The sequence below is a fragment of the Gasterosteus aculeatus genome, chromosome Y (genome assembly GCF_964276395.1).
Source record: "Gasterosteus aculeatus chromosome Y, fGasAcu3.hap1.1, whole genome shotgun sequence".
NCBI classification, from domain to species: Eukaryota; Metazoa; Chordata; class Actinopteri; order Perciformes; family Gasterosteidae; genus Gasterosteus; species Gasterosteus aculeatus.
Genome location: NC_135709.1, coordinates 134,846 through 158,832, shown reverse-complemented (window position 1 = coordinate 158,832; position 23,987 = coordinate 134,846). Strand labels below are relative to the sequence as shown.

The 23,987-nt window shown below is 47.2% G+C and overlaps 67 non-coding genes across 67 annotated transcripts; all 67 read left to right on the top strand.

Moving 5' to 3' along the window:
- Window positions 1-82: 82 nt before the first annotated feature.
- Window positions 83-155, top strand: trnag-ucc (transfer RNA glycine (anticodon UCC)). Its single transcript has one exon. It is a non-coding gene; the product is annotated as a tRNA-Gly (tRNA).
- Window positions 156-721: 566 nt separating this feature from the next.
- trnav-cac (transfer RNA valine (anticodon CAC)) lies at window positions 722-794 on the top strand. Its single transcript has one exon. It is a non-coding gene; the product is annotated as a tRNA-Val (tRNA).
- A 405-nt stretch (window positions 795-1,199) lies between these two features.
- Window positions 1,200-1,272, top strand: trnag-ucc (transfer RNA glycine (anticodon UCC)). Its single transcript has one exon. It is a non-coding gene; the product is annotated as a tRNA-Gly (tRNA).
- A 773-nt stretch (window positions 1,273-2,045) lies between these two features.
- On the top strand, window positions 2,046-2,118 carry trnav-uac (transfer RNA valine (anticodon UAC)). The gene has a single exon. It is a non-coding gene; the product is annotated as a tRNA-Val (tRNA).
- A 933-nt stretch (window positions 2,119-3,051) lies between these two features.
- trnav-aac (transfer RNA valine (anticodon AAC)) lies at window positions 3,052-3,124 on the top strand. Its single transcript has one exon. It is a non-coding gene; the product is annotated as a tRNA-Val (tRNA).
- An 87-nt stretch (window positions 3,125-3,211) lies between these two features.
- Window positions 3,212-3,284, top strand: trnav-aac (transfer RNA valine (anticodon AAC)). Its single transcript has one exon. It is a non-coding gene; the product is annotated as a tRNA-Val (tRNA).
- Window positions 3,285-4,256: 972 nt separating this feature from the next.
- On the top strand, window positions 4,257-4,329 carry trnav-cac (transfer RNA valine (anticodon CAC)). The gene has a single exon. It is a non-coding gene; the product is annotated as a tRNA-Val (tRNA).
- An 87-nt stretch (window positions 4,330-4,416) lies between these two features.
- trnav-aac (transfer RNA valine (anticodon AAC)) lies at window positions 4,417-4,489 on the top strand. The gene has a single exon. It is a non-coding gene; the product is annotated as a tRNA-Val (tRNA).
- An 86-nt stretch (window positions 4,490-4,575) lies between these two features.
- trnav-uac (transfer RNA valine (anticodon UAC)) lies at window positions 4,576-4,648 on the top strand. The gene has a single exon. It is a non-coding gene; the product is annotated as a tRNA-Val (tRNA).
- Window positions 4,649-5,262: 614 nt separating this feature from the next.
- Window positions 5,263-5,335, top strand: trnav-aac (transfer RNA valine (anticodon AAC)). Its single transcript has one exon. It is a non-coding gene; the product is annotated as a tRNA-Val (tRNA).
- An 87-nt stretch (window positions 5,336-5,422) lies between these two features.
- trnav-aac (transfer RNA valine (anticodon AAC)) lies at window positions 5,423-5,495 on the top strand. The gene has a single exon. It is a non-coding gene; the product is annotated as a tRNA-Val (tRNA).
- A 232-nt stretch (window positions 5,496-5,727) lies between these two features.
- trnav-uac (transfer RNA valine (anticodon UAC)) lies at window positions 5,728-5,800 on the top strand. The gene has a single exon. It is a non-coding gene; the product is annotated as a tRNA-Val (tRNA).
- A 506-nt stretch (window positions 5,801-6,306) lies between these two features.
- On the top strand, window positions 6,307-6,379 carry trnav-aac (transfer RNA valine (anticodon AAC)). The gene has a single exon. It is a non-coding gene; the product is annotated as a tRNA-Val (tRNA).
- Window positions 6,380-6,466: 87 nt separating this feature from the next.
- On the top strand, window positions 6,467-6,539 carry trnav-cac (transfer RNA valine (anticodon CAC)). Its single transcript has one exon. It is a non-coding gene; the product is annotated as a tRNA-Val (tRNA).
- Window positions 6,540-6,625: 86 nt separating this feature from the next.
- Window positions 6,626-6,698, top strand: trnav-uac (transfer RNA valine (anticodon UAC)). The gene has a single exon. It is a non-coding gene; the product is annotated as a tRNA-Val (tRNA).
- A 195-nt stretch (window positions 6,699-6,893) lies between these two features.
- On the top strand, window positions 6,894-6,966 carry trnav-uac (transfer RNA valine (anticodon UAC)). The gene has a single exon. It is a non-coding gene; the product is annotated as a tRNA-Val (tRNA).
- An 87-nt stretch (window positions 6,967-7,053) lies between these two features.
- trnav-aac (transfer RNA valine (anticodon AAC)) lies at window positions 7,054-7,126 on the top strand. The gene has a single exon. It is a non-coding gene; the product is annotated as a tRNA-Val (tRNA).
- An 87-nt stretch (window positions 7,127-7,213) lies between these two features.
- On the top strand, window positions 7,214-7,286 carry trnav-aac (transfer RNA valine (anticodon AAC)). The gene has a single exon. It is a non-coding gene; the product is annotated as a tRNA-Val (tRNA).
- A 972-nt stretch (window positions 7,287-8,258) lies between these two features.
- Window positions 8,259-8,331, top strand: trnav-aac (transfer RNA valine (anticodon AAC)). Its single transcript has one exon. It is a non-coding gene; the product is annotated as a tRNA-Val (tRNA).
- Window positions 8,332-8,418: 87 nt separating this feature from the next.
- Window positions 8,419-8,491, top strand: trnav-aac (transfer RNA valine (anticodon AAC)). Its single transcript has one exon. It is a non-coding gene; the product is annotated as a tRNA-Val (tRNA).
- Window positions 8,492-9,302: 811 nt separating this feature from the next.
- trnav-aac (transfer RNA valine (anticodon AAC)) lies at window positions 9,303-9,375 on the top strand. The gene has a single exon. It is a non-coding gene; the product is annotated as a tRNA-Val (tRNA).
- Window positions 9,376-9,462: 87 nt separating this feature from the next.
- Window positions 9,463-9,535, top strand: trnav-cac (transfer RNA valine (anticodon CAC)). Its single transcript has one exon. It is a non-coding gene; the product is annotated as a tRNA-Val (tRNA).
- An 86-nt stretch (window positions 9,536-9,621) lies between these two features.
- On the top strand, window positions 9,622-9,694 carry trnav-uac (transfer RNA valine (anticodon UAC)). Its single transcript has one exon. It is a non-coding gene; the product is annotated as a tRNA-Val (tRNA).
- A 195-nt stretch (window positions 9,695-9,889) lies between these two features.
- Window positions 9,890-9,962, top strand: trnav-uac (transfer RNA valine (anticodon UAC)). The gene has a single exon. It is a non-coding gene; the product is annotated as a tRNA-Val (tRNA).
- Window positions 9,963-10,050: 88 nt separating this feature from the next.
- On the top strand, window positions 10,051-10,123 carry trnav-aac (transfer RNA valine (anticodon AAC)). The gene has a single exon. It is a non-coding gene; the product is annotated as a tRNA-Val (tRNA).
- A 652-nt stretch (window positions 10,124-10,775) lies between these two features.
- Window positions 10,776-10,848, top strand: trnav-aac (transfer RNA valine (anticodon AAC)). The gene has a single exon. It is a non-coding gene; the product is annotated as a tRNA-Val (tRNA).
- Window positions 10,849-10,935: 87 nt separating this feature from the next.
- trnav-cac (transfer RNA valine (anticodon CAC)) lies at window positions 10,936-11,008 on the top strand. The gene has a single exon. It is a non-coding gene; the product is annotated as a tRNA-Val (tRNA).
- An 87-nt stretch (window positions 11,009-11,095) lies between these two features.
- Window positions 11,096-11,168, top strand: trnav-aac (transfer RNA valine (anticodon AAC)). The gene has a single exon. It is a non-coding gene; the product is annotated as a tRNA-Val (tRNA).
- An 87-nt stretch (window positions 11,169-11,255) lies between these two features.
- Window positions 11,256-11,328, top strand: trnav-aac (transfer RNA valine (anticodon AAC)). The gene has a single exon. It is a non-coding gene; the product is annotated as a tRNA-Val (tRNA).
- Window positions 11,329-11,574: 246 nt separating this feature from the next.
- On the top strand, window positions 11,575-11,647 carry trnav-aac (transfer RNA valine (anticodon AAC)). The gene has a single exon. It is a non-coding gene; the product is annotated as a tRNA-Val (tRNA).
- Window positions 11,648-11,734: 87 nt separating this feature from the next.
- Window positions 11,735-11,807, top strand: trnav-cac (transfer RNA valine (anticodon CAC)). The gene has a single exon. It is a non-coding gene; the product is annotated as a tRNA-Val (tRNA).
- Window positions 11,808-11,894: 87 nt separating this feature from the next.
- Window positions 11,895-11,967, top strand: trnav-aac (transfer RNA valine (anticodon AAC)). The gene has a single exon. It is a non-coding gene; the product is annotated as a tRNA-Val (tRNA).
- Window positions 11,968-12,054: 87 nt separating this feature from the next.
- trnav-aac (transfer RNA valine (anticodon AAC)) lies at window positions 12,055-12,127 on the top strand. Its single transcript has one exon. It is a non-coding gene; the product is annotated as a tRNA-Val (tRNA).
- Window positions 12,128-12,373: 246 nt separating this feature from the next.
- trnav-cac (transfer RNA valine (anticodon CAC)) lies at window positions 12,374-12,446 on the top strand. The gene has a single exon. It is a non-coding gene; the product is annotated as a tRNA-Val (tRNA).
- An 87-nt stretch (window positions 12,447-12,533) lies between these two features.
- Window positions 12,534-12,606, top strand: trnav-aac (transfer RNA valine (anticodon AAC)). The gene has a single exon. It is a non-coding gene; the product is annotated as a tRNA-Val (tRNA).
- A 406-nt stretch (window positions 12,607-13,012) lies between these two features.
- On the top strand, window positions 13,013-13,085 carry trnav-uac (transfer RNA valine (anticodon UAC)). Its single transcript has one exon. It is a non-coding gene; the product is annotated as a tRNA-Val (tRNA).
- An 87-nt stretch (window positions 13,086-13,172) lies between these two features.
- On the top strand, window positions 13,173-13,245 carry trnav-aac (transfer RNA valine (anticodon AAC)). Its single transcript has one exon. It is a non-coding gene; the product is annotated as a tRNA-Val (tRNA).
- Window positions 13,246-13,487: 242 nt separating this feature from the next.
- Window positions 13,488-13,560, top strand: trnav-uac (transfer RNA valine (anticodon UAC)). Its single transcript has one exon. It is a non-coding gene; the product is annotated as a tRNA-Val (tRNA).
- An 87-nt stretch (window positions 13,561-13,647) lies between these two features.
- trnav-aac (transfer RNA valine (anticodon AAC)) lies at window positions 13,648-13,720 on the top strand. Its single transcript has one exon. It is a non-coding gene; the product is annotated as a tRNA-Val (tRNA).
- Window positions 13,721-13,957: 237 nt separating this feature from the next.
- Window positions 13,958-14,030, top strand: trnav-uac (transfer RNA valine (anticodon UAC)). Its single transcript has one exon. It is a non-coding gene; the product is annotated as a tRNA-Val (tRNA).
- A 245-nt stretch (window positions 14,031-14,275) lies between these two features.
- Window positions 14,276-14,348, top strand: trnav-uac (transfer RNA valine (anticodon UAC)). The gene has a single exon. It is a non-coding gene; the product is annotated as a tRNA-Val (tRNA).
- Window positions 14,349-14,683: 335 nt separating this feature from the next.
- On the top strand, window positions 14,684-14,756 carry trnav-aac (transfer RNA valine (anticodon AAC)). Its single transcript has one exon. It is a non-coding gene; the product is annotated as a tRNA-Val (tRNA).
- A 393-nt stretch (window positions 14,757-15,149) lies between these two features.
- On the top strand, window positions 15,150-15,222 carry trnav-aac (transfer RNA valine (anticodon AAC)). Its single transcript has one exon. It is a non-coding gene; the product is annotated as a tRNA-Val (tRNA).
- A 505-nt stretch (window positions 15,223-15,727) lies between these two features.
- Window positions 15,728-15,800, top strand: trnav-cac (transfer RNA valine (anticodon CAC)). Its single transcript has one exon. It is a non-coding gene; the product is annotated as a tRNA-Val (tRNA).
- A 246-nt stretch (window positions 15,801-16,046) lies between these two features.
- On the top strand, window positions 16,047-16,119 carry trnag-ucc (transfer RNA glycine (anticodon UCC)). Its single transcript has one exon. It is a non-coding gene; the product is annotated as a tRNA-Gly (tRNA).
- An 87-nt stretch (window positions 16,120-16,206) lies between these two features.
- On the top strand, window positions 16,207-16,279 carry trnav-uac (transfer RNA valine (anticodon UAC)). Its single transcript has one exon. It is a non-coding gene; the product is annotated as a tRNA-Val (tRNA).
- Window positions 16,280-16,366: 87 nt separating this feature from the next.
- On the top strand, window positions 16,367-16,439 carry trnav-cac (transfer RNA valine (anticodon CAC)). Its single transcript has one exon. It is a non-coding gene; the product is annotated as a tRNA-Val (tRNA).
- An 86-nt stretch (window positions 16,440-16,525) lies between these two features.
- On the top strand, window positions 16,526-16,598 carry trnag-ucc (transfer RNA glycine (anticodon UCC)). Its single transcript has one exon. It is a non-coding gene; the product is annotated as a tRNA-Gly (tRNA).
- Window positions 16,599-17,061: 463 nt separating this feature from the next.
- On the top strand, window positions 17,062-17,134 carry trnav-uac (transfer RNA valine (anticodon UAC)). Its single transcript has one exon. It is a non-coding gene; the product is annotated as a tRNA-Val (tRNA).
- A 614-nt stretch (window positions 17,135-17,748) lies between these two features.
- On the top strand, window positions 17,749-17,821 carry trnav-aac (transfer RNA valine (anticodon AAC)). The gene has a single exon. It is a non-coding gene; the product is annotated as a tRNA-Val (tRNA).
- An 87-nt stretch (window positions 17,822-17,908) lies between these two features.
- On the top strand, window positions 17,909-17,981 carry trnav-aac (transfer RNA valine (anticodon AAC)). Its single transcript has one exon. It is a non-coding gene; the product is annotated as a tRNA-Val (tRNA).
- A 232-nt stretch (window positions 17,982-18,213) lies between these two features.
- Window positions 18,214-18,286, top strand: trnav-uac (transfer RNA valine (anticodon UAC)). The gene has a single exon. It is a non-coding gene; the product is annotated as a tRNA-Val (tRNA).
- Window positions 18,287-18,373: 87 nt separating this feature from the next.
- On the top strand, window positions 18,374-18,446 carry trnav-uac (transfer RNA valine (anticodon UAC)). Its single transcript has one exon. It is a non-coding gene; the product is annotated as a tRNA-Val (tRNA).
- A 346-nt stretch (window positions 18,447-18,792) lies between these two features.
- trnav-cac (transfer RNA valine (anticodon CAC)) lies at window positions 18,793-18,865 on the top strand. The gene has a single exon. It is a non-coding gene; the product is annotated as a tRNA-Val (tRNA).
- An 86-nt stretch (window positions 18,866-18,951) lies between these two features.
- On the top strand, window positions 18,952-19,024 carry trnav-aac (transfer RNA valine (anticodon AAC)). The gene has a single exon. It is a non-coding gene; the product is annotated as a tRNA-Val (tRNA).
- Window positions 19,025-19,261: 237 nt separating this feature from the next.
- Window positions 19,262-19,334, top strand: trnav-uac (transfer RNA valine (anticodon UAC)). Its single transcript has one exon. It is a non-coding gene; the product is annotated as a tRNA-Val (tRNA).
- A 1,132-nt stretch (window positions 19,335-20,466) lies between these two features.
- Window positions 20,467-20,539, top strand: trnav-cac (transfer RNA valine (anticodon CAC)). Its single transcript has one exon. It is a non-coding gene; the product is annotated as a tRNA-Val (tRNA).
- Window positions 20,540-20,625: 86 nt separating this feature from the next.
- Window positions 20,626-20,698, top strand: trnag-ucc (transfer RNA glycine (anticodon UCC)). Its single transcript has one exon. It is a non-coding gene; the product is annotated as a tRNA-Gly (tRNA).
- A 246-nt stretch (window positions 20,699-20,944) lies between these two features.
- On the top strand, window positions 20,945-21,017 carry trnag-ucc (transfer RNA glycine (anticodon UCC)). Its single transcript has one exon. It is a non-coding gene; the product is annotated as a tRNA-Gly (tRNA).
- A 246-nt stretch (window positions 21,018-21,263) lies between these two features.
- trnav-cac (transfer RNA valine (anticodon CAC)) lies at window positions 21,264-21,336 on the top strand. Its single transcript has one exon. It is a non-coding gene; the product is annotated as a tRNA-Val (tRNA).
- An 87-nt stretch (window positions 21,337-21,423) lies between these two features.
- On the top strand, window positions 21,424-21,496 carry trnav-cac (transfer RNA valine (anticodon CAC)). Its single transcript has one exon. It is a non-coding gene; the product is annotated as a tRNA-Val (tRNA).
- A 406-nt stretch (window positions 21,497-21,902) lies between these two features.
- trnav-cac (transfer RNA valine (anticodon CAC)) lies at window positions 21,903-21,975 on the top strand. The gene has a single exon. It is a non-coding gene; the product is annotated as a tRNA-Val (tRNA).
- Window positions 21,976-22,061: 86 nt separating this feature from the next.
- Window positions 22,062-22,134, top strand: trnag-ucc (transfer RNA glycine (anticodon UCC)). Its single transcript has one exon. It is a non-coding gene; the product is annotated as a tRNA-Gly (tRNA).
- A 247-nt stretch (window positions 22,135-22,381) lies between these two features.
- trnav-cac (transfer RNA valine (anticodon CAC)) lies at window positions 22,382-22,454 on the top strand. Its single transcript has one exon. It is a non-coding gene; the product is annotated as a tRNA-Val (tRNA).
- Window positions 22,455-22,540: 86 nt separating this feature from the next.
- On the top strand, window positions 22,541-22,613 carry trnag-ucc (transfer RNA glycine (anticodon UCC)). Its single transcript has one exon. It is a non-coding gene; the product is annotated as a tRNA-Gly (tRNA).
- Window positions 22,614-22,756: 143 nt separating this feature from the next.
- Window positions 22,757-22,829, top strand: trnag-ucc (transfer RNA glycine (anticodon UCC)). The gene has a single exon. It is a non-coding gene; the product is annotated as a tRNA-Gly (tRNA).
- Window positions 22,830-23,235: 406 nt separating this feature from the next.
- On the top strand, window positions 23,236-23,308 carry trnav-aac (transfer RNA valine (anticodon AAC)). Its single transcript has one exon. It is a non-coding gene; the product is annotated as a tRNA-Val (tRNA).
- Window positions 23,309-23,987: the final 679 nt, after the last annotated feature.

Here is a 23,987-nt window from a genome sequence, read left to right as displayed (position 1 = left end):
TTGATGTTTTTTTCTTTGATTCCGAACTTCGCAATCAAACAGATAAACATACACTATGTCCCTGAACGCACCATCTCATGTGGTTTCCGTAGTGTAGTGGTTATCACGTTCGCCTTCCACGCGGAAGGTCCCCGTTTCGAGACCGGGCGGAAACAGTCGTTGGTCTTTCTTTCTTTGATTCCGAATTTCAACAATCAAACAGAGAAACATGCGATATGTCCCTGAACGCACCATCTCATGTGGTTTCCGTAGTGTAGTGGTTATCACGTTCTCCTAACACTCGAAAGGTCCCCGTTTCGAGACCGGGCGGAAACAGTCGTTGGTGTTTTTTTCTTTGATTCCGAACTTCGACAATCAAACAGATAAACATGCGCTATGTCCCTGAACGCACCATCTCATGTGGTTTCCGTAGTGTAGTGGTTATCACGTTCGCCTAACACGCGAAAGGTCCCCGGTTCGAGACCGGGCAGAAACAGTCGTTGGTGTTTCTTTCTTTGATTCCGAACTTCAACAATCAAACAGATAAACATGCGCTATGTCCCTGAACGCACCATCTCATGTGGTTTCCGTAGTGTAGTGGTTATCACGTTCGCCGCACACGCGAAAGGTCCCCGGTTCGAGACCAGGCGGAAACAGTCGTTGATGTTTTTTTGTTTATTCCGAACTTCAGCAATCAAACAGATAAACATAAGCTATGTCCCTGAACGCACCATCTCATGTGGTTTCCGTAGTGTAGTGGTTATCACGTTCGCCTCACACGCGAAAGGTCCCCGGTTCGAGACCGGGCGGAAACAGTCGTTGATGTTTTTTTCTTTGATTCCGAACTTCGCAATCAAACAGATAAACATACACTATGTCCCTGAACGCACCATCTCATGTGGTTTCCGTAGTGTAGTGGTTATCACGTTTGCCTTACACGCGGAAGGTCCCCGTTTCGAGACCGGGCGGAAACAGTCGTTGATGTTTTTTTCTTTGATTCCGAAATTCAACAATCAAACAGATAAACATAAGCTATGTCCCTGAACGCACCATCTCATGTGGTTTCCGTAGTGTAGTGGTTATCATGTTCGCCTCACACGCGAAAGGTCCCCGGTTCGAGACCGTGCGGAAACAGTCGTTGATGTTTCTTTCTTTGATTCCGAACTTCGCAATCAAACAGATAAACATACACTATGTCCCTGAACGCACCATCTCATGTGGTTTCCGTAGTGTAGTGGTTATCACGTTCGCCTTCCACGCGGAAGGTCCCCGTTTCGAGACCGGGCGGAAACAGTCGTTGGTCTTTCTTTCTTTGATTCCGAATTTCAACAATCAAACAGAGAAACATGCGATATGTCCCTGAACGCACCATCTCATGTGGTTTCCGTAGTGTAGTGGTTATCACGTTCTCCTAACACTCGAAAGGTCCCCGTTTCGAGACCGGGCGGAAACAGTCGTTGGTGTTTTTTTCTTGGATTCCGAACTTCGCAATCAAACAGATAAACATACACTATGTCCCTGAACGCACCATCTCATGTGGTTTCCGTAGTGTAGTGGTTATCACGTTCGCCTTCCACGCGGAAGGTCCCCGTTTCGAGACCGTGCAGAAACAGTCGTTGGTCTTTCTTTCTTTGATTCCGAACTTCAACAATCAAACAGATAAACATAAGCTATGTCCCTGAACGCACCATCTCATGTGGTTTCCGTAGTGTAGTGGTTATCACGTTCTCCTAACACTCGAAAGGTCCCCGTTTCGAGACCGGGCGGAAACAATCGTTGATGGTTCCTGAACACACCGTCTCATGTGGTTTCCGTAGTGTAGTGGTTATCACGTTCGCGAAAGGTCCCCGGTTCGAGACCGGGCGGAAACAGTCGTTGGTCTTTCTTTCTTTGATTCCGAACTTCAACAATCAAACAGAGAAACATGCGATATGTCCCTGAACGCACCATCTCATGTGGTTTCCGTAGTGTAGTGGTTATCACGTTCTCCTAACACTCGAAAGGTCCCCGTTTCGAGACCGGGCGGAAACAATCGTTGATGGTTCCTGAACACACCATCTCCTGTGGTTTCCGTAGTGTAGTGGTTATCACGTTCGCCTTACACGCGAAAGGTCCCCGTTTCGAGACCGGGCGGAAACAGTCGTTGATGTTTTTTTCTTTGATTCCGAAATTCAACAATCAAACAGATAAACATAAGCTATGTCCCTGAACGCACCATCTCATGTGGTTTCCGTAGTGTAGTGGTTATCACGTTTGCCTAACACTCGAAAGGTCCCCGTTTCGAGACCGGGCGGAAACAGTCGTTGGTGTTTTTTTCTTGGATTCCGAACTTCGCAATCAAACAGATAAACATAGACTATGTCCCTGAACGCACCATCTCATGTGGTTTCCGTAGTGTAGTGGTTATCACGTTCGCCTTCCACGCGGAAGGTCCCCGTTTCGAGACCGTGCAGAAACAGTCGTTGGTCTTTCTTTCTTTGATTCCGAACTTCAACAATCAAACAGATAAACATAAGCTATGTCCCTGAACGCACCATCTCATGTGGTTTCCGTAGTGTAGTGGTTATCACGTTCTCCTAACACTCGAAAGGTCCCCGTTTCGAGACCGGGCGGAAACAATCGTTGATGGTTCCTGAACACACCGTCTCATGTGGTTTCCGTAGTGTAGTGGTTATCACGTTCGCGAAAGGTCCCCGGTTCGAGACCGGGCGGAAACAGTCGTTGGTCTTTCTGTCTTTGATTCCGAACTTCAACAATCAAACAGAGAAACATGCGATATGTCCCTGAACGCACCATCTCATGTGGTTTCCGTAGTGTAGTGGTTATCACGTTCTCCTAACACTCGAAAGGTCCCCGTTTCGAGACCGGGCGGAAACAATCGTTGATGGTTCCTGAACACACCATCTCCTGTGGTTTCCGTAGTGTAGTGGTTATCACGTTCGCCTTACACGCGAATGGTCCCCGTTTCGAGACCGGGCGGAAACAGTCGTTGATGTTTTTTTCTTTGATTCCGAAATTCAACAATCAAACAGATAAACATAAGCTATGTCCCTGAAGGCACCATCTCATGTGGTTTCCGTAGTGTAGTGGTTATCACGTTCGCCTAACACGCGAAAGGTCCCCGGTTCGAGACCGGGCGGAAACAGTCGTTGGTGTTTCTTTGTTTGATTCCGAACTTCAACAATCAAACAGATAAACATAAGCTATGTCCCTGAAGGCACCAACTCATGTGGTTTCCGTAGTGTAGTGGTTATCACGTTCGCCTAACATGCGAAAGGTCCCCGGTTCGAAACCGGGCGGAAACAGTCGTTGTTGTTTTTTTCTTTGATTCTTCAACAATCAAACAGATAAACATGCGCTATGTCCCTGAACGCACCATCTCATGTGGTTTCCGTAGTGTAGTGGTTATCACGTTCGCGAAAGGTCCCTGGTTCGAGACCGGGCGGAAACAGTCGTTGATGTTTTTTTCTTTGATTCCCAACTTCAACATTCAAACAGATATACATAAACTATGTCCCTGAACACACCATCTCCTGTGGTTTCCGTAGTGTAGTGGTTATCACGTTCACCTTACACGCAAAAGGTCCCCGTTTCGAGACCGGGCGGAAACAGTCGTTGGTCTTTCTTTCTTTGATTCCGAACTTCAACAATCAAACAGAGAAACATGCGATATGTCCCTGAACGCACCATCTCATGTGGTTTCCGTAGTGTAGTGGTTATCACGTTCGCCTTCCACGCGGAAGGTCCCCGTTTCGAGACCGTGCAGAAACAGTCGTTGGTCTTTCTTTCTTTGATTCCGAACTTCAACAATCAAACAGATAAACATGCGCTATGTCCCTGAACGCACCATCTCATGTGGTTTCCGTAGTGTAGTGGTTATCACGTTCTCCTAACACTCGAAAGGTCCCCGTTTCGAGACCGGGCGGAAACAATCGTTGATGGTTCCTGAACACACCGTCTCATGTGGTTTCCGTAGTGTAGTGGTTATCACGTTCGCGAAAGGTCCCCGGTTCGAGACCGGGCGGAAACAGTCGTTGGTGTTTCTTTCTTTGATTCCGAACTTCAACAATCAAACAGATAAACATAAGCTATGTCCCTGAACGCACCATCTCATGTTGTTTCCGTAGTGTAGTGGTTATCACGTTCGCCTAACACGCGAAAGGTCCCCGGTTTGAGACCGGGCGGAAACAGTCGTTGGTGTTTCTTTCTTTGATTCCGAACTTCAACAATCAAACAGATGAACATGCCCTTTGTCCCTGAATGCACCATCTCATGTGGTTTCCGTAGTGTAGTGGTTATCACGTTCGCCTCACACGCGAAAGGTCCCCGGTTCGAGACCGGGCGGAAACAGTCGTTGGTGTTTCTTTCTTTGATTCCGAACTTCAACAATCAAACAGATAAACATAAGCTATGTCCCTGAACGCACCATCTCATGTTGTTTCCGTAGTGTAGTGGTTATCACGTTCGCCTAACACGCGAAAGGTCCCCGGTTCGAGACCGGGCGGAAACAGTCGTTGATGTTTTTTTCTTTATTCCGAACTTCAGCAATCAAACAGATAAACATACACTATGTCCCTGAACGCACCATCTCCTGTGGTTTCCGTAGTGTAGTGGTTATCACGTTCGCCTTACACGCGAAAGGTCCCCGTTTCGAGACCGGGCGGAAACAGTCGTTGGTCTTTCTTTCTTTGATTCCGAACTTCAACAATCAAACAGAGAAACATGCGATATGTCCCTGAACGCACCATCTCATGTGGTTTCCGTAGTGTAGTGGTTATCACGTTCTCCTAACACTCGAAAGGTCCCCGTTTCGAGACCGGGCGGAAACAATCGTTGATGGTTCCTGAACACACCGTCTCATGTGGTTTCCGTAGTGTAGTGGTCATCACGTTCGAGAAAGGTCCCCGGTTCGAGACCGGGCGGAAACAGTCGTTGGTCTTTCTTTCTTTGATTCCGAACTTCAACAATCAAACAGAGAAACATGCGATATGTCCCTGAACGCACCATCTCATGTGGTTTCCGTAGTGTAGTGGTTATCACGTTCTCCTAACACTCGAAAGGTCCCCGTTTCGAGACCGGGCGGAAACAATCGTTGATGGTTCCTGAACACACCATCTCCTGTGGTTTCCGTAGTGTAGTGGTTATCACGTTCGCCTTACACGCGAAAGGTCCCCGTTTCGAGACCGGGCGCAAACAGTCGTTGATGTTTTTTTCTTTGATTCCGAAATTCAACAATCAAACAGATAAACATAAGCTATGTCCCTGAACGCACCATCTCATGTGGTTTCCGTAGTGTAGTGGTTATCACGTTCGCCTAACACGCGAAAGGTCCCCGGTTCGAGACCGGGCGGAAACAGTCGTTGGTGTTTCTTTGTTTGATTCCGAACTTCAACAATCAAACAGATAAACATAAGCTATGTCCCTGAAGGCACCATCTCATGTGGTTTCCGTAGTGTAGTGGTTATCACGTTCGCCTAACATGCGAAAGGTCCCCGGTTCGAAACCGGGCGGAAACAGTCGTTGTTGTTTTTTTCTTTGATTCTTCAACAATCAAACAGATAAACATGCGCTATGTCCCTGAACGCACCATCTCATGTGGTTTCCGTAGTGTAGTGGTTATCACGTTCGCGAAAGGTCCCTGGTTCGAGACCGGGCGGAAACAGTCGTTGATGTTTTTTTCTTTATTCCGAACTTCAGCAATCAAACAGATAAACATACACTATGTCCCTGAACGCACCATCTCCTGTGGTTTCCGTAGTGTAGTGGTTATCACGTTCGCCTTACACGCGAAAGGTCCCCGTTTCGAGACCGGGCGGAAACAGTCGTTGATGTTTTTTTCTTTGATTCCCAACTTCAACATTCAAACAGATATACATAAACTATGTCCCTGAACACACCATCTCCTGTGGTTTCCGTAGTGTAGTGGTTATCACGTTCGCCTTACACGCGAAAGGTCCCCGGTTCGTGACCGGGCAGAAACAGTCGTTGGTCTTTCTTTCTTTGATTCCGAACTTCAACAATCAAACAGAGAAACATGCGATATGTCCCTGAACGCACCATCTCATGTGGTTTCCGTAGTGTAGTGGTTATCAGGTTCTCCTAAAACTCGAAAGGTCCCCGTTTCGAGACCGGGCGGAAACAATCGTTGATGGTTCCTGAACACACCGTCTCATGTGGTTTCCGTAGTGTAGTGGTTATCACGTTCGCGAAAGGTCCCCGGTTCGAGACCGGGCGGAAACAGTCGTTGGTGTTTCTTTCTTTGATTCCGAACTTCAACAATCAAACAGATAAACATAAGCTATGTCCCTGAATGCACCATCTCATGTTGTTTCCGTAGTGTAGTGGTTATCACGTTCGCCTAACACGCGAAAGGTCCCCGGTTCGAGACCGGGCGGAAACAGTCGTTGGTGTTTCTTTCTTTGATTCCGAACTTCAACAATCAAACAGATAAACATGCCCTATGTCCCTGAACGCACCATCTCATGTGGTTTCCGTAGTGTAGTGGTTATCACGTTCGCCTCACACGCGAAAGGTCCCCGGTTCGAGACCGGGCGGAAACAGTCGTTGATGTTTTTTTCTTTATTCCGAACTTCAGCAATCAAACAGATAAACATACACTATGTCCCTGAACGCACCATCTCCTGTGGTTTCCGTAGTGTAGTGGTTATCACGTTCGCCTTACACGCGAAAGGTCCCCGTTTCGAGACCGGGCGGAAACAGTCGTTGGTCTTTCTTTCTTTGATTCCGAACTTCAACAATCAAACAGAGAAACATGCGATATGTCCCTGAACGCACCATCTCATGTGGTTTCCGTAGTGTAGTGGTTATCACGTTCTCCTAACACTCGAAAGGTCCCCGTTTCGAGACCGGGCGGAAACAATCGTTGATGGTTCCTGAACACACCATCTCCTGTGGTTTCCGTAGTGTAGTGGTTATCACGTTCGCCTTACACGCGAAAGGTCCCCGTTTCGAGACCGGGCGGAAACAGTCGTTGATGTTTTTTTCTTTGATTCCGAAATTCAACAATCAAACAGATAAACATAAGCTATGTCCCTGAACGCACCATCTCATGTGGTTTCCGTAGTGTAGTGGTTATCACGTTCGCCTAACACGCGAAAGGTCCCCGGTTCGAGACCGGGCGGAAACAGTCGTTGGTGTTTCTTTGTTTGATTCCGAACTTCAACAATCAAACAGATAAACATAAGCTATGTCCCTGAAGGCACCAACTCATGTGGTTTCCGTAGTGTAGTGGTTATCACGTTCGCCTAACATGCGAAAGGTCCCCGGTTCGAAACCGGGCGGAAACAGTCGTTGTTGTTTTTTTCTTTGATTCTTCAACAATCAAACAGATAAACATGCGCTATGTCCCTGAACGCACCATCTCATGTGGTTTCCGTAGTGTAGTGGTTATCACGTTCGCGAAAGGTCCCTGGTTCGAGACCGGGCGGAAACAGTCGTTGATGTTTTTTTCTTTGATTCCCAACTTCAACATTCAAACAGATATACATAAACTATGTCCCTGAACACACCATCTCCTGTGGTTTCCGTAGTGTAGTGGTTATCACGTTCGCCTTACACGCGAAAGGTCCCCTGTTCGAGACCGGGCGGAAACAGTCGTTGGTCTTTCTTTCTTTGATTCCGAACTTCAACAATCAAACAGAGAAACATGCGATATGTCCCTGAACGCACCATCTCATGTGGTTTCCGTAGTGTAGTGGTTATCACGTTCTCCTAACACTCGAAAGGTCCCCGTTTCGAGACCGGGCGGAAACAATCGTTGATGGTTCCTGAACACACCGTCTCATGTGGTTTCCGTAGTGTAGTGGTTATCACGTTCGCGAAAGGTCCCCGGTTCGAGACCGGGCGGAAACAGTCGTTGGTGTTTCTTTCTTTGATTCCGAACTTCAACAATCAAACAGATAAACATAAGCTATGTCCCTGAACGCACCATCTCATGTTGTTTCCGTAGTGTAGTGGTTATCACGTTCGCTTAACACGCGAAAGGTCCCCGGTTCGAGACCGGGCGGAAACAGTCGTTGGTGTTTCTTTCTTTGATTCCGAACTTCAACAATCAAACAGATAAACATGCCCTTTGTCCCTGAATGCACCATCTCATGTGGTTTCCGTAGTGTAGTGGTTATCACGTTCGCCTTACACGCGAAAGGTCCCCGTTTCGAGACCGGGCGCAAACAGTCGTTGATGTTTTTTTCTTTGATTCCGAAATTCAACAATCAAACAGATAAACATAAGCTATGTCCCTGAACGCACCATCTCATGTGGTTTCCGTAGTGTAGTGGTTATCACGTTCGCCTAACACGCGAAAGGTCCCCGGTTCGAGACCGGGCGGAAACAGTCGTTGGTGTTTCTTTGTTTGATTCCGAACTTCAACAATCAAACAGATAAACATAAGCTATGTCCCTGAAGGCACCATCTCATGTGGTTTCCGTAGTGTAGTGGTTATCACGTTCGCCTAACATGCGAAAGGTCCCCGGTTCGAAACCGGGCGGAAACAGTCGTTGTTGTTTTTTTCTTTGATTCTTCAACAATCAAACAGATAAACATGCGCTATGTCCCTGAACGCACCATCTCATGTGGTTTCCGTAGTGTAGTGGTTATCACGTTCGCGAAAGGTCCCTGGTTCGAGACCGGGCGGAAACAGTCGTTGATGTTTTTTTCTTTATTCCGAACTTCAGCAATCAAACAGATAAACATACACTATGTCCCTGAACGCACCATCTCCTGTGGTTTCCGTAGTGTAGTGGTTATCACGTTCGCCTTACACGCGAAAGGTCCCCGTTTCGAGACCGGGTGGAAACAGTCGTTGATGTTTTTTTCTTTGATTCCCAACTTCAACATTCAAACAGATATACATAAACTATGTCCCTGAACACACCATCTCCTGTGGTTTCCGTAGTGTAGTGGTTATCACGTTCGCCTTACACGCGAAAGGTCCCCGGTTCGTGACCGGGCAGAAACAGTCGTTGGTCTTTCTTTCTTTGATTCCGAACTTCAACAATCAAACAGAGAAACATGCGATATGTCCCTGAACGCACCATCTCATGTGGTTTCCGTAGTGTAGTGGTTATCACGTTCTCCTAACACTCGAAAGGTCCCCGTTTCGAGACCGGGCGGAAACAATCGTTGATGGTTCCTGAACACACCGTCTCATGTGGTTTCCGTAGTGTAGTGGTTATCACGTTCGCGAAAGGTCCCCGGTTCGAGACCGGGCGGAAACAGTCGTTGGTGTTTCTTTCTTTGATTCCGAACTTCAACAATCAAACAGATAAACATAAGCTATGTCCCTGAATGCACCATCTCATGTTGTTTCCGTAGTGTAGTGGTTATCACGTTCGCCTAACACGCGAAAGGTCCCCGGTTCGAGACCGGGCGGAAACAGTCGTTGGTGTTTCTTTCTTTGATTCCGAACTTCAACAATCAAACAGATAAACATGCCCTATGTCCCTGAACGCACCATCTCATGTGGTTTCCGTAGTGTAGTGGTTATCACGTTCGCCTCACACGCGAAAGGTCCCCGGTTCGAGACCGGGCGGAAACAGTCGTTGATGTTTTTTTCTTTATTCCGAACTTCAGCAATCAAACAGATAAACATACACTATGTCCCTGAACGCACCATCTCCTGTGGTTTCCGTAGTGTAGTGGTTATCACGTTCGCCTTACACGCGAAAGGTCCCCGTTTCGAGACCGGGCGGAAACAGTCGTTGGTCTTTCTTTCTTTGATTCCGAACTTCAACAATCAAACAGAGAAACATGCGATATGTCCCTGAACGCACCATCTCATGTGGTTTCCGTAGTGTAGTGGTTATCACGTTCTCCTAACACTCGAAAGGTCCCCGTTTCGAGACAGGGCGGAAACAATCGTTGATGGTTCCTGAACACACCATCTCCTGTGGTTTCCGTAGTGTAGTGGTTATCACGTTCGCCTTACACGCGAAAGGTCCCCGTTTCGAGACCGGGCGGAAACAGTCGTTGATGTTTTTTTCTTTGATTTCCGAAATTCAACAATCAAACAGATAAACATAAGCTATGTCCCTGAACGCACCATCTCATGTGGTTTCCGTAGTGTAGTGGTTATCACGTTCGCCTAACACGCGAAAGGTCCCCGGTTCGAGACCGGGCGGAAACAGTCGTTGTTGTTTTTTTCTTTGATTCTTCAACAATCAAACAGATAAACATGCGCTATGTCCCTGAACGCACCATCTCATGTGGTTTCCGTAGTGTAGTGGTTATCACGTTCGCGAAAGGTCCCTGGTTCGAGACCGGGCGGAAACAGTCGTTGATGTTTTTTTCTTTGATTCCCAACTTCAACATTCAAACAGATATACATAAACTATGTCCCTGAACACACCATCTCCTGTGGTTTCCGTAGTGTAGTGGTTATCACGTTCGCCTTACACGCGAAAGGTCCCCTGTTCGAGACCGGGCGGAAACAGTCGTTGGTCTTTCTTTCTTTGATTCCGAACTTCAACAATCAAACAGAGAAACATGCGATATGTCCCTGAACGCACCATCTCATGTGGTTTCCGTAGTGTAGTGGTTATCACGTTCTCCTAACACTCGAAAGGTCCCCGTTTCGAGACCGGGCGGAAACAATCGTTGATGGTTCCTCAACACACCGTCTCATGTGGTTTCCGTAGTGTAGTGGTTATCACGTTCGCGAAAGGTCCCCGGTTCGAGACCGGGCGGAAACAGTCGTTGGTGTTTCTTTCTTTGATTCCGAACTTCAACAATCAAACAGATAAACATAAGATATGTCCCTGAACGCACCATCTCATGTTGTTTCCGTAGTGTAGTGGTTATCACGTTCGCCTAACACGCGAAAGGTCCCCGGTTCGAGACCGGGCGGAAACAGTCGTTGGTGTTTCTTTCTTTGATTCCGAACTTCAACAATCAAACAGATAAACATGCCCTTTGTCCCTGAATGCACCATCTCATGTGGTTTCCGTAGTGTAGTGGTTATCACGTTCGCCTCACACGCGAAAGGTCCCCGGTTCGAGACCGGGCGGAAACAGTCGTTGATGTTTTTTTCTTTGATTCCGAAATTCAACAATCAAACAGATAAACATAAGCTATGTCCCTGAACGCACCATCTCATGTGGTTTCCGTAGTGTAGTGGTTATCACGTTCGCCTAACACGCGAAAGGTCCCCGGTTCGAGACCGGGCGGAAACAGTCGTTGGTGTTTCTTTCTTTGATTCCGAACTTCAACAATCAAACAGATAAACATAAGCTATGTCCCTGAACGCACCATCTCATGTTGTTTCCGTAGTGTAGTGGTTATCACGTTCGCCTAACACGCGAAAGGTCCCCGGTTCGAGACCGGGCGGAAACAGTCGTTGGTGTTTCTTTCTTTGATTCCGAACTTCAACAATCAAACAGATAAACATGCCCTATGTCCCCGAACGCACCATCTCATGTGGTTTCCGTAGTGTAGTGGTTATCACGATCGCCTCACACGCGAAAGGTCCCCGGTTCGAGACCGGGCGGAAACAGTCGTTGATGTTTTTTTCTTGATTCCGAACTTCAACAATCAAACAGATAAACATAAGATATGTCCCTGAACGCACCATCTCATGTTGTTTCCGTAGTGTAGTGGTTATCACGTTCGCCTAACACGCGAAAGGTCCCCGGTTCGAGACCGGGCGGAAACAGTCGTTGGTGTTTCTTTCTTTGATTCCGAACTTCAACAATCAAACAGATAAACATGCCCTTTGTCCCTGAATGCACCATCTCATGTGGTTTCCGTAGTGTAGTGGTTATCACGTTCGCCTCACACGCGAAAGGTCCCCGGTTCGAGACCGGGCGGAAACAGTCGTTGATGTTTTTTTCTTTGATTCCGAAATTCAACAATCAAACAGATAAACATAAGCTATGTCCCTGAACGCACCATCTCATGTGGTTTCCGTAGTGTAGTGGTTATCACGTTCGCCTAACACGCGAAAGGTCCCCGGTTCGAGACCGGGCGGAAACAGTCGTTGGTGTTTCTTTCTTTGATTCCGAACTTCAACAATCAAACAGATAAACATAAGCTATGTCCCTGAACGCACCATCTCATGTTGTTTCCGTAGTGTAGTGGTTATCACGTTCGCCTAACACGCGAAAGGTCCCCGGTTCGAGACCGGGCGGAAACAGTCGTTGGTGTTTCTTTCTTTGATTCCGAACTTCAACAATCAAACAGATAAACATGCCCTATGTCCCCGAACGCACCATCTCATGTGGTTTCCGTAGTGTAGTGGTTATCACGATCGCCTCACACGCGAAAGGTCCCCGGTTCGAGACCGGGCGGAAACAGTCGTTGATGTTTTTTTCTTGATTCCGAACTTCAGCAATCAAACAGATAAACATACACTATGTCCCTGAACGCACCATCTCCTGTGGTTTCCGTAGTGTAGTGGTTATCACGTTCGCCTCACACGCGAAAGGTCCCCGGTTCGAGACCGGGCGGAAACAGTCGTTGATGTTTTTTTCTTTGATTCCGAAATTCAACAATCAAACAGATAAACATAAGCTATGTCCATGAACGCACCATCTCATGTGGTTTCCGTAGTGTAGTGGTTATCACGTTCGCCTAACACGCGAAAGGTCCCCGGTTCGAGACCGGGCGGAAACAGTCGTTGGTGTTTCTTTCTTTGATTCCGAACTTCAACAATCAAACAGATAAACATAAGCTATGTCCCTGAACGCACCATCTCATGTTGTTTCCGTAGTGTAGTGGTTATCATGTTCGCCTAACACGCGAAAGGTTCCCGGTTCGAGACCGGGCGGAAACAGTCGTTGGTATTTCTTTCTTTGATTCCGAACTTCAACAATCAAACAGATAAACATGCCCTATGTCCCTGAACGCACCATCTCATGTGGTTTCCGTAGTGTCGTGGTTATCACGTTCGCCTCACATGCGAAAGGTCCCCGTTTCGAGACCGGGCGGAAACAGTCGTTGATGTTTTTTTCTTTATTCCGAACTTCAGCAATCAAACAGATAAACATACACTATGTCCCTGAACTCACCATCTCCTGTGGTTTCCGTAGTGTAGTGGTTATCACGTTCGCCTTACACGCGAAAGGTCCCCGTTTCGAGACCGGGCGGAAACAGTCGTTGATGTTTTTTTCTTTGATTCCGAAATTCAACAATCAAACAGATAAACATAAGCTATGTCCCTGAACGCACCATCTCATGTGGTTTCCGTAGTGTAGTGGTTATCACGTTCGCCTAACACGCGAAAGGTCCCCGGTTCGAGACCGGGCGGAAACAGTCCTTGGTGTTTCCTTCTTTGATTCCGAACTTCAACAATCAAACAGATAAACATAAGCTATGTCCCTGAAGGCACCATCTCATGTGGTTTCCGTAGTGTAGTGGTTATCACGTTCGCCTAACATTCGAAAGGTCCCCGGTTCGAAACCGGGCGGAAACAGTCGTTGGTGTTTTTTTCTTTGATTCTTCAACAATCAAACAGATAAACATGCGCTATGTCCCTTAACGCACCATCTCATGTGGTTTCCGTAGTGTAGTGGTTATCACGTTCGCCTTACACGCGAAAGGTCCCCGTTTCGAGACCGGGCGGAAACAGTCGTTGATGTTTTTTTCTTTCATTCCGAAATTCAACAATCAAACAGATAAACATAAGCTATGTCCCTGAACGCACCATCTCATGTGGTTTCCGTAGTGTAGTGGTTATCACGTTCGCCTAACACGCGAAAGGTCCCCGGTTCGAGACCGGGCGGAAACAGTCGTTGGTGTTTCTTTGTTTGATTCCGAACTTCAACAATCAAACAGATAAACATAAGCTATGTCCCTGAAGGCACCATCTCATGTGGTTTCCGTAGTGTAGTGGTTATCACGTTCGCGAAAGGTCCCTGGTTCGAGACCGGGCGGAAACAGTCGTTGATGTTTTTTTCTTTATTCCGAACTTCAGCAATCAAACAGATAAACATACACTATGTCCCTGAACGCACCATCTCCTGTGGTTTCCGTAGTGTAGTGGTTATCACGTTCGCCTTACCCGCGAAAGGTCCCTGGTTCGAGACCGGGCGGAAACAGTCGTTGATGTTTTTTTCTTTATTCCGAACTTCAGCAATCAAACAGATAAACATACACTATGTCCCTGAACGCACCATCTCCTGTGGTTTCCGTAGTGTAGTGGTTATCACGTTCGCCTTACCCGCGAAAGGTCCCCGTTTCGAGACCGGGCGGAAACAGTCGTTGATGTTTTTTTCTTTATTCCGAACTTCAGCAATCAAACAGATAAACATACACTATGTCCCTGAACGCACCATCTCCTGTGGTTTCCGTAGTGTAGTGGTTATCACGTTCGCCTTACACGCGAAAGGTCCCCGTTTCGAGACCGGGCGGAAACAGTCGTTGATGTTTTTTTCTTTATTCCGAACTTCAGCAATCAAACAGATAAACATGCGATATGTCCCTGAACGCACCATCTCATGTGGTTTCCGTAGTGTAGTGGTTATCACGTTCTCCTAACACTCGAAAGGTCCCCGTTTCGAGACCGGGCGGAAACAATCGTTGATAGTTCCTGAACACACCGTCTCATGTGGTTTCCGTAGTGTAGTGGTTATCACGTTCGCGAAAGGTCCCCGGTTCGGAAACAGTCGTTGGTGTTTCTTTCTTTGATTCCGAACTTCAACAATCAAACAGATAAAGATAAGCTATGTCCCTGAACGCACCATCTCATGTTGTTTCCGTAGTGTAGTGGTTATCACGTTCGCCTAACACGCGAAAGGTCCCCGGTTCGAGACCGGGCGGAAACAGTCGTTGGTGTTTCTTTCTTTGATTCCGAACTTCAACAATCAAACAGATAAACATGCCCTATGTCCCTGAACGCACCATCTCATGTGGTTTCCGTAGTGTAGTGGTTATCACGTTCGCCTCACACGCGAAAGGTCCCCGGTTCGAGACCAGGCGGAAACAGTCGTTGATGTTTTTTTCTTTGATTCTTCAACAATCAAACAGATAAACATGCGCTATGTCCCTGAACGCGCCATCTCATGTGGTTTCCGTAGTGTAGTGGTTATCACGTTCGCGAAAGGTCCCTGGTTCGAGACCGGGCGGAAACAGTCGTTGATGTTTTTTTCTTTGATTCCGAAATTCAACAATCAAACAGATAAACATAAGCTATGTCCCTGAACGCACCATCTCATGTGGTTTCCGTAGTGTAGTGGTTATCACGTTCGCCTAACACGCGAAAGGTCCCCGGTTCGAGACCGGGCGGAAACAGCCGTTGGTGTTTCTTTCTTTGATTCCGAACTTCAACAATCAAACAGATAAACATGCGCTATGTCCCTGAACGCACCATCTCATGTTGTTTCCTTAGTGTAGTGGTTATCACGTTCGCCTAACACGCGAAAGGTCCCCGGTTCGAGACCGGGCGGAAACAGTCGTTGGTCTTTCCTTCTTTGATTCCGAACTTCAACAATCAAACAGATAAACATGCGCTATGTCCCTGAACGCACCATCTCATGTGGTTTCCGTAGTGTAGTGGTTATCACGTTCGTCTAACACGCGAAAGGTCCCCGGTTCGAGACCGGGCGGAAACAATCGTTGATGGTTCCTGAATACACCGTCTCATGTGGTTTCCGTAGTGTAGTGGTTATCACGTTCGCGAAAGGTCCCTGGTTCGAGACCGGCGGAAAGAGTCGTTGATGTTTTTTTCTTTGATTCCGAAATTCAACAATCAAACAGATAAACATAAGCTATGTCCCTGAACGCACCATCTCATGTGGTTTCCGTAGTGTAGTGGTTATCACGTTCGCCTCACACGCGAAAGGTCCCCGGTTCGAGACCGGGCGGAAACAGTCGTTGATGTTTTTTTCTTTGATTCCGAACCTCAACAATCAAACAGATAAACATTCGCTATGTCCCTGAACGCACCATCTCATGTGGTTTCCGTAGTGTAGTGGTTATCATGTTCGCCTCACACGCGAAAGGTCCCCGGTTCGAGACCGGGCGGAAACAGTCGTTGATTTTTCTTTCATTGATTCCGAACTTCGCAATCAAACAGATAAACATACACTATGTCCCTGAACGCACCATCTCATGTGGTTTCCGTAGTGTAGTGGTTATCACGTTCGCCTTCCACGCGGAAGGTCCCCGTTTCGAGACCGGGCAGAAACAGTCGTTGGTCTTTCTTTCTTTTATTTCGAATTTCAACAATCAAACAGATAAACATAAGCTATGTCCCTGAACGCACCATCTCATGTGGTTTCCGTAGTGTAGTGGTTATCACGTTCGCCTTACACGCGAAAGGTCCCTGGTTCGAGACCGGGCGGAAACAGTCGTTGGTGTTTCTTTCTTTGATTTTGAACTTCAACAATCAAACAGATAAACATGCGCTATGTCCCTGAATGCACCATCTCATCTGGTTTCCGTAGTGTAGTGGTTATCACGTTCGCCTCACACGCGAAAGGTCCCCGGTTCGAGACCGGGCGGAAACAGTCGTTGGTGTTTTTTTCTTTGATTCCGAACTTCGCAATCAAACAGATAAACATACACTATGTCCCTGAACGCACCATCTCATGTGGTTTCCGTAGTGTAGTGGTTATCACGTTCGCCTTCCACGCGGAAGGTCCCCGTTTCGAGACCGGGCAGAAACATGTTATCTTAACATGTTATCACGCGAAAGGTCACCGGTCCGAGACCGGGCGGAAACAGTCGTTGGTGTTTTTTTCTTTGATTCCGAACTTCGCAATCAAACAGATAAACATACACTATGTCCCTGAACGCACCATCTCATGTGGTTTCCGTAGTGTAGTGGTTATCACGTTCGCCTCACACGCGGAAGGTCCCCGTTTCGAGACCGGGCAGAAACAGTCGTTGGTCTTTCTTTCTTTGATTTCGAATTTCAACAATCAAACAGATAAACATAAGCTATGTCCCTGAACGCACCATCTCATGTGGTTTCCGTAGTGTAGTGGTTATCACGTTCGCCTTACACGCTAAAGGTCCCCGTTTCGAGACCGGGCGGAAACAGTCGTTGATGTTTTTTTCTTTGATTCCGAAATTCAACAATCAAACAGATAAACATAAGCTATGTCCCTGAACGCACCATCTCCTGTGGTTTCCGTAGTGTAGTGGTTATCACGTTCGCCTTACACGCGAAAGGTCCCCGTTTCGAGACCGGGCGGAAACAGTCGTTGGTCTTTCTTTCTTTGATTCCGAACTTCAACAATCAAACAGAGAAACATGCGATATGTCCCTGAACGCACTATCTCATGTGGTTTCCGTAGTGTAGTGGTTATCACGTTTTCCTAACACTCGAAAGGTCCCCGTTTCGAGACCGGGCGGAAACAATCGTTGATGGTTCCTGAACACACCGTCTCATGTGGTTTCCGTAGTGTAGTGGTTATCACGTTCGCGAAAGGTCCCCGGTTCGAGACCGGGCGGAAACAGTCGTTGGTCTTTCTTTCTTTGATTCCGAACTTCAACAATCAAACAGAGAAACATGCGATATGTCCCTGAACGCACCATCTCATGTGGTTTCCGTAGTGTAGTGGTTATCACGTTCTCCTAACACTCGAAAGGTCCCCGTTTCGAGACCGGGCGGAAACAATCGTTGATGGTTCCTGAACACACCATCTCCTGTGGTTTCCGTAGTGTAGTGGTTATCACGTTCGCCTTACACGCGAAAGGTCCCCGTTTCGAGACCGGGCGCAAACAGTCGTTGATGTTTTTTTCTTTGATTCCGAAATTCAACAATCAAACAGATAAACATAAGCTATGTCCCTGAATGCACCATCTCATGTGGTTTCCGTAGTGTAGTGGTTATCACGTTCGCCTAACACGCGAAAGGTCCCCGGTTCGAGACCGGGCGGAAACAGTCGTTGGTGTTTCTTTGTTTGATTCCCAACTTCAACAATCAAACAGATAAACATAAGCTATGTCCCTGAAGGCACCATCTCATGTGGTTTCCGTAGTGTAGTGGTTATCACGTTCGCCTAACATGCGAAAGGTCCCCGGTTCGAAACCGGGCGGAAACAGTCGTTGTTGTTTTTTTCTTTGATTCTTCAACAATCAAACAGATAAACATGCGCTATGTCCCTGAACGCACCATCTCATGTGGTTTCCGTAGTGTAGTGGTTATCACATTCGCGAAAGGTCCCTGGTTCGAGACCGGGCGGAAACAGTCGTTGATGTTTTTTTCTTTATTCCGAACTTCAGCAATCAAACAGATAAACATACACTATGTCCCTGAACGCACCATCTCCTGTGGTTTCCGTAGTGTAGTGGTTATCACGTTCGCCTTACACGCGAAAGGTCCCCGTTTCGAGACCGGGCGGAAACAGTCGTTGATGTTTTTTTCTTTGATTCCCAACTTCAACATTCAAACAGATATACATAAACTATGTCCCTGAACGCACCATCTCCTGTGGTTTCCGTAGTGTAGTGGTTATCACGTTCGCCTTACACGCGAAAGGTCCCCGTTTCGAGACCGGGCGGAAACAGTCGTTGGTCTTTCTTTCTTTGATTCCGAACTTCAACAATCAAACAGAGAAACATGCGATATGTCCCTGAACGCACCATCTCATGTGGTTTCCGTAGTGTAGTGGTTATCACGTTCTCCTAACACTCGAAAGTTCCCCGTTTCGAGACCGGGCGGAAACAATCGTTGATGGTTCCTGAACACACCGTCTCATGTGGTTTCCGTAGTGTAGTGGTTATCACGTTCGCGAAAGGTCCCCGGTTCGAGACCGGGCGGAAACAGTCGTTGGTGTTTCTTTCTTTGATTCCGAACTTCAACAATCAAACCGATAAACATGCCCTATGTCCCTGAACGCACCATCTCATGTGGTTTCCGTAGTGTAGTGGTTATCACGTTCGCCTCACACGCGAAAGGTCCCCGGTTCGAGACCGGGCGGAAACAGTCGTTGATGTTTTTTTCTTTATTCCGAACTTCAGCAATCAAACAGATAAACATACACTATGTCCCTGAACGCACCATCTCCTGTGGTTTCCGTAGTGTAGTGGTTATCACGTTCGCCTAACACGCGAAAGGTCCCCGGTTCGAGACCGGGCGGAAACAGTCGTTGGTGTTTCTTTGTTTGATTCCGAACTTCAACAATCAAACAGATAAACATAAGCTATGTCCCTGAAGGCACCATCTCATGTGGTTTCCGTAGTGTAGTGGTTATCACGTTCGCGAAAGGTCCCTGGTTCGAGACCGGGCGGAAACAGTCGTTGATGTTTTTTTCTTTATTCCGAACTTCAGCAATCAAACAGATAAACATACACTATGTCCCTGAACGCACCATCTCCTGTGGTTTCCGTAGTGTAGTGGTTATCACGTTCGCCTTACACGCGAAAGGTCCCCGTTTCGAGACCGGGCGGAAACAGTCGTTGATGTTTTTTTCTTTATTCCGAACTTCAGCAATCAAACAGATAAACACACACTATGTCCCTGAACGCACCATCTCCTGTGGTTTCCGTAGTGTAGTGGTTATCACGTTCGCCTCACACGCGAAAGGTCCCCGTTTCGAGACCGGGCGGAAACAGTCGTTGATGTTTTTTTCTTTATTCCGAACTTCAGCAATCAAACAGATAAACATGCGATATGTCCCTGAACGCACCATCTCATGTGGTTTCCGTAGTGTAGTGGTTATCACGTTCTCCTAACACTCGAAAGGTCCCCGTTTCGAGACCGGGCGGAAACAATCGTTGATGGTTCCTGAACACACCGTCTCATGTGGTTTCCGTAGTGTAGTGGTTATCACGTTCGCGAAAGGTCCCCGGTTCGGAAACAGTCGTTGGTGTTTCTTTCTTTGATTCCGAACTTCAACAATCAAACAGATAAACATAAGCTATGTCCCTGAACGCACCATCTCATGTTGTTTCCGTAGTGTAGTGGTTATCACGTTCGCCTAACACTCGAAAGGTCCCCGGTTCGAGACCAGGCGGAAACAGTCGTTGATGTTTTTTTGTTTATTCCGAACTTCAGCAATCAAACAGATAAACATAAGCTATGTCCCTGAACGCACCATCTCATGTGGTTACCGTAGTGTAGTGGTTATCACATTCGCCTCACACGCGAAAGGTCCCCGGTTCGAGACCGGGCGGAAACAGTCGTTGATGTTTTTTTCTTTGATTCCGAACTTCGCAATCAAACAGATAAACATACACTATGTCCCTGAACGCACTATCTAATGTGGTTTCCGTAGTGTATTGGTTATCACGTTTGCCTTGCATGCGGAAGGTCCCCGTTTCGAGACCGGGCGGAAACAGTCGTTGATGTTTTTTTCTTTGATTCCGAAATTCAACAATCAAACAGATAAACATAAGCTATGTCCCTGAACGCACCATCTCATGTGGTTTCCGTAGTGTAGTGGTTATCACGTTCGCCTAACACGCGAAAGGTCCCTGGTTCGAGACCGGGCGGAAACAGTCGTTGGTGTTTCTTTCTTTGATTCCGAACTTCAACAATCAAACAGATAAACATGCGCTATGTCCCTGAACGCACCATCTCATGTGGTTTCCGTAGTGTAGTGGTTATCACGTTCGCCTCACACGCGAAAGGTCCCCGGTTCGAGACCGGGCGGAAACAGTCGTTGATGTTTCTTTCTTTGATTCCGAACTTCGCAATCAAACAGATAAACATACACTATGTCCCTGAACGCACCATCTCATGTGGTTTCCGTAGTGTAGTGGTTATCACGTTCGCCTTCCACGCGGAAGGTCCCCGTTTCGAGAACGGGCGGAAACAGTCGTTGGTCTTTCTTTCTTTGATTCCGAATTTCAACAATCAAACAGATAAACATAAGCTATGTCCCTGAACGCACCATCTCATGTGGTTTCCGTAGTGTAGTGGTTATCACGTTCTCCTAACACTCGAAAGGTCCCCGTTTCGAGACCGGGCGGAAACAGTCGTTGATGTTTCTTTCTTTGATTCCGAACTTCGCAATCAAACAGATAAACATACACTATGTCCCTGAACGCACCATCTCATGTGGTTTCCGTAGTGTAGTGGTTATCACGTTCGCCTTCCACGCGGAAGGTCCCCGTTTCGAGACCGGGCGGAAACGGTCGTTGGTCTTTCTTTCTTTGATTCCGAATTTCAACAATCAAACAGATAAACATAAGCTATGTCCCTGAACGCACCATCTCATGTGGTTTCCGTAGTGTAGTGGTTATCACGTTCGCCTAACACGCGAAAGGTCCCTGGTTCGAGACCGGGCGGAAACAGTCGTTGGTGTTTTTTTCTTTGATTCCGAACTTCGCAATCAAACAGATAAACATACACTATGTCCCTGAACGCACCATCTCATGTGGTTTCCGTAGTGTAGTGGTTATCACGTTCGCCTCACACGCGAAAGGTCCCCGGTTCGAGACCGGGCGGAAACAGTCGTTGATGTTTTTTTCTTTGATTCCGAACCTCAACAATCAAACAGATAAACATGCGCTATGTCCCTGAACGCACCATCTCATGTGGTTTCCGTAGTGTAGTGGTTATCACGTTCGCCTCACACGCGAAAGGTCCCCGGTTCGAGACCGGGCGGAAACAGTCGTTGATGTTTTTTTCTTTGATTCCGAACTTCGCAATCAAACAGATAAACATACACTATGTCCCTGAACGCACCATCTCATGTGGTTTCCGTAGTGTAGTGGTTATCACGTTTGCCTTACACGCGGAAGGTCCCCGTTTCGAGACCGGGTGGAAACAGTCGTTGATGTTTTTTTCTTTGATTCCGAAATTCAACAATCAAACAGATAAACATAAGCTATGTCCCTGAACGCACCATCTCATGTGGTTTCCGTAGTGTAGTGGTTTGTCACGTTCTCCTAACACTCGAAAGGTCCCCGTTTCGAGACCGGGCGGAAACAGTCGTTGGTGTTTTTTTCTTTGATTCCGAACTTCGCAATCAAACAGATAAACATACACTATGTCCCTGAACGCACCATCTCATGTGGTTTCCGTAGTGTAGTGGTTATCACGTTCGCCTCACACGCGAAAGGTCCCCGGTTCGAGACCGGGCGGAAACAGTCGTTGATTTTTCTTTCATTGATTCCGAACTTCGCAATCAAACAGATAAACATACACTATGTCCCTGAACGCACCATCTCATGTGGTTTCCGTAGTGTAGTGGTTATCACGTTCGCCTTCCACGCGGAAGGTCCCCGTTTCGAGACCGGGCAGAAACAGTCGTTGGTCTTTCTTTCTTTTATTTCGAATTTCAACAATCAAACAGATAAACATACGCTATGTCCCTGAACGCACCATCTCATGTGGTTTCCGTAGTGTAGTGGTTATCACGTTCGCCTAACACGCGAAAGGTCCCTGGTTCGAGACCGGGCGGAAACAGTCGTTGGTGTTTCTTTCTTTGATTTTGAACTTCAACAATCAAACAGATAAACATGCGCTATGTCCCTGAATGCACCATCTCATGTGGTTTCCGTAGTGTAGTGGTTATCACGTTCGCCTCACACGCGAAAGGTCCCCGGTTCGAGACCGGGCGGAAACAGTCGTTGGTGTTTTTTTCTTTGATTCCGAACTTCGCAATCAAACAGATAAACATACACTATGTCCCTGAACGCACCATCTCATGTGGTTTCCGTAGTGTAGTGGTTATCACGTTCGCCTTCCACGCGGAAGGTCCCCGTTTCGAGACCGGGCAGAAACATGTTATCTTAACATGTTATCACGCGAAAGGTCACCGGTTCGAGACCGGGCGGAAACAGTCGTTGGTGTTTTTTTCTTTGATTCCGAACTTCGCAATCAAACAGATAAACATACACTATGTCCCTGAACGCACCATCTCATGTGGTTTCCGTAGTGTAGTGGTTATCACGTTCGCCTTCCACGCGGAAGGTCCCCGTTTCGAGACCGGGCAGAAACAGTCGTTGGTCTTTCTTTCTTTGATTCCGAACTTCAACAATCAAACAGATAAACATGCGCTATGTCCCTGAACGCACCATCTCATGTGGTTTCCGTAGTGTAGTGGTTATCACGTTCGCCTAACACGCGAAAGGTCTCCGGTTCGAGACCGGGCGGAAACAGTCGTTGGTGTTTCTTTCTTTGATTCCGAACTTCAACAATCAAACAGATAAACATGCGCTATGTCCCTGAACGCACCATCTCATGTGGTTTCCGTAGTGTAGTGGTTATCACGTTCGCCGCACACGCGAAAGGTCCCCGGTTCGAGACCAGGCGGAAACAGTCGTTGATGTTTTTTTGTTTATTCCGAACTTCAGCAATCAAACAGATAAACATAAGCTATGTCCCTGAACGCACCATCTAATGTGGTTTCCGTAGTGTAGTGGTTATCACGTTCGCCTAACACGCGAAAGGTCCCCGGTTCGAGACCGGGCGGAAACAGTCGTTGGTGTTTCTTTCTTTGATTCCGAACTTCAACAATCAAACAGATAAACATGCGCTATGTCCCTGAACGCACCATCTCATGTGGTTTCCGTAGTGTAGTGGTTATCACGTTCGCCGCACACGCGAAAGGTCCCCGGTTCGAGACCAGGCGGAAACAGTCGTTGATGTTTTTTTGTTTATTCCGAACTTCAGCAATCAAACAGATAAACATAAGCTATGTCCCTGAACGCACCATCTCATGTGGTTTCCGTAGTGTAGTGGTTATCACGTTCGCATCACACGCCAAAGGTCCCCGGTTCGAGACCGGGCGGAAACAGTCGTTGATGTTTTTTTCTTTGATTCCGAACTTCGCAATCAAACAGATAAACATACACTATGTCCCTGAACGCACCATCTCATGTGGTTTCCGTAGTGTAGTGGTTATCACGTTTGCCTTACACGCGGAAGGTCCCCGTTTCGAGACCGGGCGGAAACAGTCGTTGATGTTTTTTTCTTTGATTCCGAAATTCAACAATCAAACAGATAAACATAAGCTATGTCCCTGAACGCACCATCTCATGTGGTTTCCGTAGTGTAGTGGTTTGTCACGTTCTCCTAACACTCGAAAGGTCCCCGTTTCGAGACCGGGCGGAAACAGTCGTTGGTGTTTTTTTCTTTGATTCCGAACTTCGCAATC